This window comes from Dendrobium catenatum, unplaced genomic scaffold (genome assembly GCF_001605985.2).
Source record: "Dendrobium catenatum unplaced genomic scaffold, ASM160598v2 fragScaff_scaffold_1646, whole genome shotgun sequence".
Lineage (NCBI taxonomy): Eukaryota > Viridiplantae > Streptophyta > Magnoliopsida > Asparagales > Orchidaceae > Dendrobium > Dendrobium catenatum.
Window position 1 is genome coordinate 410274 of NW_021320108.1, and position 8986 is coordinate 419259.

Here is an 8986-nt window from a genome sequence, read left to right on the forward strand (position 1 = left end):
ATACTAAGATCTCCCCAACTTTTCGATTTACACATTAAGTCCCAATTAACATAGTGAAGACCTGCACTCCCATCACTTTTACTCCAAATGTATTTCCTGCACAGCTTATCAACCTCATATAGAATTTGCTTGGGAACCATAGAAATGGTAAAATGATAAGTTGGGAATAATAATAAAATAGATTTAACTAAAGAAATCCTTCCAGCAAGGGAAATAAGCTTTCCACCCTAAAAACCTACAATATTAGTGCTTAGTTAATAATAAATTGGAAATCTATTCTTGACAACCTCCTCAAAGCCACCTTAGTTCCCAAATAAGAAAATTCTTGAACTTCCCTAAATTTCATGACTTTACATATATTTATCCTTCTCCTCATCTTCACAGATTTTCCAAAAGAATACAAGATTTTTGTAGATTCATCTTTTGTCACGTCCATCCATAAAAATCTAAAAGAATGTATTTGACTAACTTAACCGATTTAAGTTAGCATTAGAGAAAATAATGATGTCATCGGCGTACAGTAAATGAGATACCTTTGGGCCATTAGTAGAAATATGAACCCCAATAGAGCTTCCTTTATGTAAGAAGGCATTGGAGAGAAGTTGTGCACACATCACAAACAAGAAAGGAGAAAGAGGGCACCCTTGTCGAAAACCGCACTTGGCTTCTATCCATTTAGAATAAGAACCATTAGCAAGTAGAGAAAACTTAGGGCCAATGACACATTTAACAATTAAATTGGCATAACAGACTGGAAAGTCAAAATAATTCAAAATTTTAATCAATGTAGGCCACCCCATGGAGTCATAAGCTTGCTCCATATTAATCTTGAAGGAGACCAGCCCTTTGGATGATTTGGAATGCCTAAATTTGTGAAAAACTTCTTGTGCCACTAATACATGATCCGAGAGGGATCTACCTCTCATAAAAGCCACTTGTTCCTCTGTAATTATCTTAGGGATCACCATCAAAAGTCTATTAAGAAGCATTTTAGCCACTATCTTATAGACCGAGTTGCATAAACTTATGGGTCTATAGTTGGAAGGAGATAAAAGAGTTTTGACTTTCAGAATCAAAACTATGTTAGTATCCTTCCAACTAACATCCATTTTACCATACTTGAAAAAGTGATCCATAGATTTCCATAAATCAAGTTTAATGATACCCAATAGTGTTTAAGAAAAGAGTAAGATATACCATCTTGGCCCAGTGCAATGTTACTCCCTAGCTCCTTTATGACCTCCTCCAATTCCTCAAATGAAAATTCTCTGCACAGCAGCCTTTTGTCTTCTTCATTCAATGCTTTCAATGGTAATGGCCAGCCCTCCAATTCATAATTCCTAACTTTCCATTTGTTGTTGTAGTACCGGAACAGCACATCCTCTACTTCTTTTTGATCATCTACCATTAGGCCTTGTTCATTTTTAATTTTATGGATGTAGTTAGCATTCCTCCTAGCACTTGCATAAGCTTGGAAGAATCCTAAGTTAGAATCCCCCTCCACCATCCACTTCACCTTAGCTCTTTGTTTCCACCATGTGCTTACCTGAGCCAAGATAGAATTCGGTTCTTCAATTTTAGCTTTTAGGACCCACTGAACCTCCTCATAAATGTTCCCATCCTCGGCTTCCATCTCCTGCAGTTTCAAATTTTCTATTTTCAGCTCCACTTTGGAAAGGTTCAATGCCTTGAATTTAGCCTTGCTCCAATAATGTAGATCCTTCAAGGTCCTCTTCAACTTCTAATTGAGAGCTTCAGAAGGATCACCCCGAGCCTTTCTCTTTTATGACTTACTTATAACTTCTATAGACACTGGAATTTAAGTTCATACCTATTCAAATCTGAAATGCTTCTGGTTTGGAAGGCTGAAATCCAACAAATTCAACAAAATTAGACAATGGTCCGAAGCAATCATCGCCAAATGTCTCACCATTAATCTATGAGAAGAATTAAAGGCTGATTAGTTAACAAGGCATCTATCCAGCTTCTCAAGAATTTTCTCAGCTCCTCTCTTGTTATTGCACCATGTATACGTGGGCCCAACACAATCCACCTCATGCAAATCATTGCAAGTGAAGAAAGTCTTCATCTCCCTCGGACCCATGCCAAAAACAAAACTTTTTCCCCCTTTTTTTCCTCTTTGGACAACAAACAGTTAAATTCACCCCCTATAATCATAGGGAAGTCTTCAATCATGTGATGTTCCAATGTCTCCTAAAGAGACCTCCTCTTGTAAACATCTTTGTTCCCATAGACCATTGCAATTCTCCATATTCCTTTGTTGATTACATTGAGATCTCTTATAAGAAATTGGGTTGAAGCTTCCAACATGTTGAAAGTGGCCATACTTTGTCTCCATAGCACCAAAATTCCTCCTGAAAGGCCTTCTGATGGAACATGACAAAAATCCCAACCTTCACCAACCAATGTACTAACAACCTTTTTGTCTACAATAGACAGCTTAGTTTCAACTAAGCCAAGAAAGAACAATCACTAATCCCTTATGAACTCCTTCACATATAGAGAAGCTTCACTTTTTTTTTTCTCCTCTACAGTTCCAAAAGACAATGGATGACATTAATGATTCAAGGGGAAAAGACTCCCCGCCCTTGCCTTCACCTCTCCTTCCAATTTTCTGTTTCTCAGAATCTGCTTAATGGGACCTAAGCCCTTCAACTGCTTAGCTCCTTTTTTTCTCAACTTACTCGACATTTCCTCTGGTTGACTGAACTGAGCCTCCATATGATTACTTTCCAAAGAATCATCATTTCCTATGCTTGCTGGGATAGAATCTGGATATATTCGGTTCAGGTTCCTCTTCTACATTGCCAATTATTTCTCCTTCCTCCCCCAAGTTGTTTAAGACTTCATATTGATTGAGATTAGAAAGGTTGTCATATGGATACGTTCCAATGACCTTCTTACTTCCTTCTGAATTAAATGCTGGGATAACATTGTCACTGTTGGGATGAACCAAAACTTCCACCATTTTCTTCTCCCCACTCCTAGAATCAGCAATCTTCTGGCTTCCTATGTTCTCTGCCTCTGCTTGACTATCAGCACCGGCCTCAATTAACTTTCTCTTTGAATTTGTTTTCCGAGACCACTTGTTTTGAAATTTGGAGATTCTACCTTTCTTTCTCCCATAGTCTATATGGATCCAAGGACCATAAATATCTTCTTTAGCCTTGGATGCTTCTTTCTCCATAGGATTATCCCTTGGAATATCCCTTAAGCCTTTAGCACCACTTTTCACAGACTCGGCTATGGGTTTATTTAGAGCCAATACAGGTTCCTCATATCTCTCCGGACATAATTTTTCCAAATGCCCTATCTTACCACATTTGAAACAAATGTTTAGCATTTTTTAATAACAAACTTTTTGATAAAATTTTCCCAAGGACCCTTCAACCCAAAATCCCAACGGTAACTTGCCATCCAACTTGATTCTAACACATACTCTTGCAAATTCGTGCCTCCCTCACTAAAACATGTTTTCATCTATCAGAAAAGGAGTTCCAACCTTTGAAGCGATCCTACGAACATTGATTCTATCCAAGCTTTGCAGAGGGAGATTGGGAAGCCTAATCCAGATTGGTGCCATTAATCCTTTCAAGGAAGTAGGATGAAAATCACGGGACCATTTATCTAGTCCGATTATGCTACCATTCACATACCAAGGTCCATTATTAAGGACTGAATCCATAGCCTCTTGCTCTTCAAAGGTAGATAATACCCAGTCACCTCCAAGCAATGTCATATGGAATCTACCATACAGATTCCATTGTCTCCTTAGCTCCAAACCTATGACATGGTATGGAGCGCTGTCACCAAAGTCTTTAACTACCAGAGATTTCCGTAATTTGTTCGTGTTCTCAACCTCACTTTGCTGATGAAGTTTCACTACACCATCTTCAGAAAAATTCTCCCCATAATCAAAATCGATTGATTTAAAATTCAGCTTCATACCCAGGCATTAATCAATGGCTTGCTCAGTTGAGGAGGAATAACATAAACCATGCCTTCCATAGTTTTACAATTTCCCAACATTGCTGAGTCACAAACTCCAACATTCTCCAGGTCTATCTTTGCTTGTTAGACTCCACAAACAATGTCTCCTTCTTTATTCAAATTCGAATCCATACAATCAATTCCATCCGACGAGATCCCTTTCAGTGTCTCCGATTTATTTAAACCAGATGAGGAACCTTCTAAAAATTCCAGTCTTTCTTCTGTAATCACTTCTCTGCTAGATTTATGAACTGCTTTCTCAGCATTTTGACAGAAATCCTTGCTTTGAATGTTAGATGAATCCAACATTATTTTCTTTCCTTTGACAATATAGTCCAATTGTTTTTTCGGATCTTGATAACCTCCCTCATTGATCACCGGAGGTTTAACAGGTTTAAACCTCAGATTGTACTCTCGATCAAACATTATGTTGGCATCGCCAAAAGATGTGGGCGATGAACTTGGATTGTTGCGTTGAAGGATTCTAATCGTAGAAGATGCATCTGTTGAGTCCAGTAATTAGGTTGTTAAGCCTAAGTAAATGTCCCAAGGCTACCAAGAGGGGGGTGAAGACGATGATTTGTTTTCGTTCGGACGAAAAAATTTCCAGAGAGCGGATCGTCCTGTACGATATTTATTTTCGTCTGTACGAAATTTTTCCAGTGAACCCATCGCCTCGTACGATGGTCAAAATTCGTCTGGACGAAAATTATCCAGAGAGCTGATCGTCCTGGACGAATATTTATTTCGTCTGGACGAACTTTTTCCAGTGAACCCATCGCCTCGTACGATGGTCAAAATTCGTCTGGACGAAAATTATCCAGAGAACCCATCGCCTGGGACGATGATAAATTTCGTCCTGGACGAATAGGACTTAGAAAATTTTTTCAAAGCAAGTTCCTATTCGTTCCAAGTGCTCTATAGGTGATAACTGACAGATCGTCCAGTACGATAAATATCGTCCTGTACGATCAGTTTAGAATTTCAAGATCTCCTTATTTGTGTGTATGTGTGTGAGATTTTATTCACTCAATTACAATCACTCCCTTTCAAAATTAAAAAAAATTAAACAAAATATCTCATGTTGAATTTGAATTGAAGTTTTCGTAGTCTGGAGTCTGATTTTCCTGAAATGTTAGTACACACAAGAGCAAGTGCAAATCTTCTGAAATTGTTAGGAGATAACTATACATTTGAACAATAATGTTTGGAATCATCAAAACTACAAAAGTTGCATAAATATAACTCATTCAAATAGCAACTATTCAAACAGCATCGAGACGACTTTCTCTGACGCCTGAGGAAGGAGGTCGATGGCCTTCAACCATCATCAGAGGTGGTAGTGAATTGCGAGAAGCTAAAATTTCAAAATCTTGTTATCCTCTCTAACTAGAAACTGGAAGCTTCTCTCTCTAGAAACCTTATGAGGAGCAATCAAACAAACAATTATTATAGCTATTCATCATAGCTATATTCGTGTTGACCGATTCAAATTGACCTCTTACCCAGCCCATATCCTACTGATATTGAAAATCCTGCTGCTAAAGATGAGTTTCAATTTGATCAAAATGTTGATCAAAGTGGCTCTCAAGATGATCAAAGCGCTGGACTATCTCTTGAAGGTTTGGTCTAACAGTAAGTGCAGGTGAAGGTCTTCTCCTTTCTTCCTCAAAGTCACCACTTTCTAATTGTGCGTCTTTATTAAAAATTGCTTGGAATGATCCATCATTAAAGTAGATAGGCTCTTCTAGATGTTGAACAGGATGAACTAGTTCATACTTCTTTTCAAGAATGTAGGTCACAATATGTCCTAAGGCTATATTCTTCTTTCTCTTATGGGAGGCATGGCCAATCTCAGAAAGTCCATACATATAATCAATGATTAGTTGGGCTTCATCCATTAGTTAGCTAGTCATAATCAGGTATGTTACAGTGGAAAGAAGATGAGTAATATTTATTTAATCACTTTAGGAATATGGAAGTCCGAAGAACATGCTGGATGATTCGGGCATTTCGATTAAGAGTTGACACCTTAAGCACATGTCCTACCTCTCTAATCCCTCTAATAACTTGATTTATCGTAGTACAGTTGAAGTTAGAGGAAGAGGTCAAGGTATGGGCTCTAATTCCTTGAGTCCTTCCATTCAAGAATATCCCCAAATCCTCCTTGGTTATTTATACCTTCTTTTTCAAAACGTTGGATCTAATCACACTCTGGTCAGTATTAAATGTCATGTTTACAAGGAAATGGTGGAATGTTTCTTTGTTATAGGAATGGATTAGGGTCAGAATAAAAGCAAACTGGGTAGAAGTAAAAATGTGCATTACTTTAAAGGTAAGGTGCTCCTAGAGAAGAAATCTAGAATGGGTTATTTTAGCAGAAAGGAACCTAGGAAAAGATTCTTCGTTTGCTTTGGATAGGAAATTTACTTCAAGATTTCTAGAGGAAGGTCCCCTAGTCAGTTCCTTAGCCACTCTAGTCCTTTTGCTTGAGCTTTCCGTTTGACAAATTGAGGGAAAATAAGGTTAGAAAAAGCATTTGAAGTGAATGAAAATAGAGTTTTAAACCTTTCTAATTTAAAGAAAAACAAATCTTTCGTACAGACGAAACTGGTTTCATCCCGTACTATGTTGGGTTCATACATACGAAATAAAATTTCGTATGTACGAATGAATGTGTCCAAAATAAAATGGCTTTTCATTATCATGCAAGTTATGAGGCATCCTTTCGTACAGACTTTTAATCAAACAATCGTACAAACGAACAGGTGTTTGTTTGGGATGATCAATTATTTAAGATCATTTTTATGACGATTTGAAATGTCCCCCACTCAAAATGCCACTTGTTTGTATGAACGAAATAAAGGTTCGTACGTACTATCAAAAATAAAAACTGATTATGTATGTATAACCATCTACATACGTAGATACAAATGCATACAGATTGCCCGGATGATCTGGGGATCATACAGATGAATGGTAATAAAAACTAAAAAAAATACACACAGACTGTTCAAATCAATGATCGATACCGTACAGGATTCGTCTAGTATGAAATTAATTTTTTATAGATGAATATCCCACTTAGAAAATTTTGTACGATTGCTTAAAAACATGAATTTCAATGTGAAAATATTTTGAAAACATACAAAATAAAAGACAAAAAGACACTAAAGAAAACATGCACAAAAATAGAAAAAACACACAAGTAAAATAAAAAATATAAAAACAAACTCACAAAAACACATATCAATGTTGTAGAAACTTTAATTAAGCATTCAAGCCAATCACACAAAGCCTTGTTCTTAATGTACTGAAAATATCAAATGCTAGTGATTTTGTAAAAATGTGTGCAAGTTGATTTGTAGTTGAAACATGATTTATTTAAATTTCTTCTTTGGATACATTATCCCTTATAAAATGATGTCTGATGTCAATATGTTTTGTTCATGAATGTTGAATAAAATTTTTCAAAATGCAAATGGCACTAGTGTTATCACAATAAATGAAAATTGTGCCTATTGTTAATCCTAAATAAATTAACTATTTTTTTAACCAAAGTACTTATGCCACACGACTTCCTAAGGCAATGTATTCAGCTTTAGCAGTAGATAGAGCTGCAAAATTCTATTTTCTACTAGACCAAGAGACTAAAGATTTTCCAATAAATTGACATGTTTCAGAAGTACTCTTTTTATTAACTCTATAACCATAAAAGTTTTGAATCTGAATATCTAATTATTTCAAATGAAGAGCTAAATTTAGAATACCAAATTTCGAAGTTATGAGTTCCCAAGAGATATCTCAAAATCCTTTTCACTGCTGTCAAATATGATTCTTTTCGATTTGATTGAAATCTAGCACACAAATAAGTACTAAACATAATATCGGGTTGGCTAGCTATCAAGTAAAGCAAATATCCAGTATTCCTCTAAATTTCTTTTGATCAATAGATTTTTCCTTTGGGTCCTTATCCAACTGAACTGAGGAACTCATAGGTGCACTAACAGGTTTAGTATTGACTATTTTATACTTTTTGAGGATGTCCTTAACATACTTTGACTGACTAAGAAATATATCATCCTCAATTTGCTTAATGCTAAATCCTAGAAAGTAACTCAAATCTCCCATTAGGCTTATCTCAAATTCACTACTCATTATTTTAGAAAAATCATCACAAAGATTTTTATTTGTAGATCCAAAGAAGATATCGTCAACATAAATTTATACAATGAGTATGTCCTCTCCCAATTTCTTCAAAAAGAGAGTTGTGTCCACACTTCTTTTTTTAAAAAATCTCTAAAGTAGGAAGGTGCTCAACCTCTCATACCAAGCCCTAGGTGCCTATTTCAATCCATATAATATCTTTTTTTTTATTTGAAAACATGATTTGGATATTTTGAATTTTCAAATCCTGGATGTTGTTCAACATAAACATTCTCTTGAATTATCCCATTCAAAAAGTTACTTTTAACATCCATTTGATACAGTTTAAATCCTCTAAAATAGGCAAAAGCTAATAAAATTCTAATTACTTCAAGTCTAGCTACTGGGGCAAAAGTCTCCTCAAAATAAATCCCTTCAATCTGATTATACCCCTTAGCCACCAATCTAGCCTTTTTCTAGCGACTACTCCTGAGTCATTCATTTGTTCGTGAACACCCACTTAGTCCCTACTATACTTTGATTCTTTGGCCTTGCAGTCAATTCACAAACTTCATTTCTTACAAATTTATTTAATTCTTCTTGTATTGCCAAAATATAGAATTCATCCGAAAGTGCTTGATCAATATTTGTGGGTTCTATCATAAAAATAAAGGCTGAAAGATTGACTTCTTTGCTTAGCCCACGCCTAGTCCTAACACCCTCACTAGGCTCACCTATAATCAATTCCTTTTGGTGGTTTTTAGAAAATCTCAAATCTCTAGGCATCAGATTTTCTATCTCCAAATTTTCTTTCAAATTTATTTTCTCA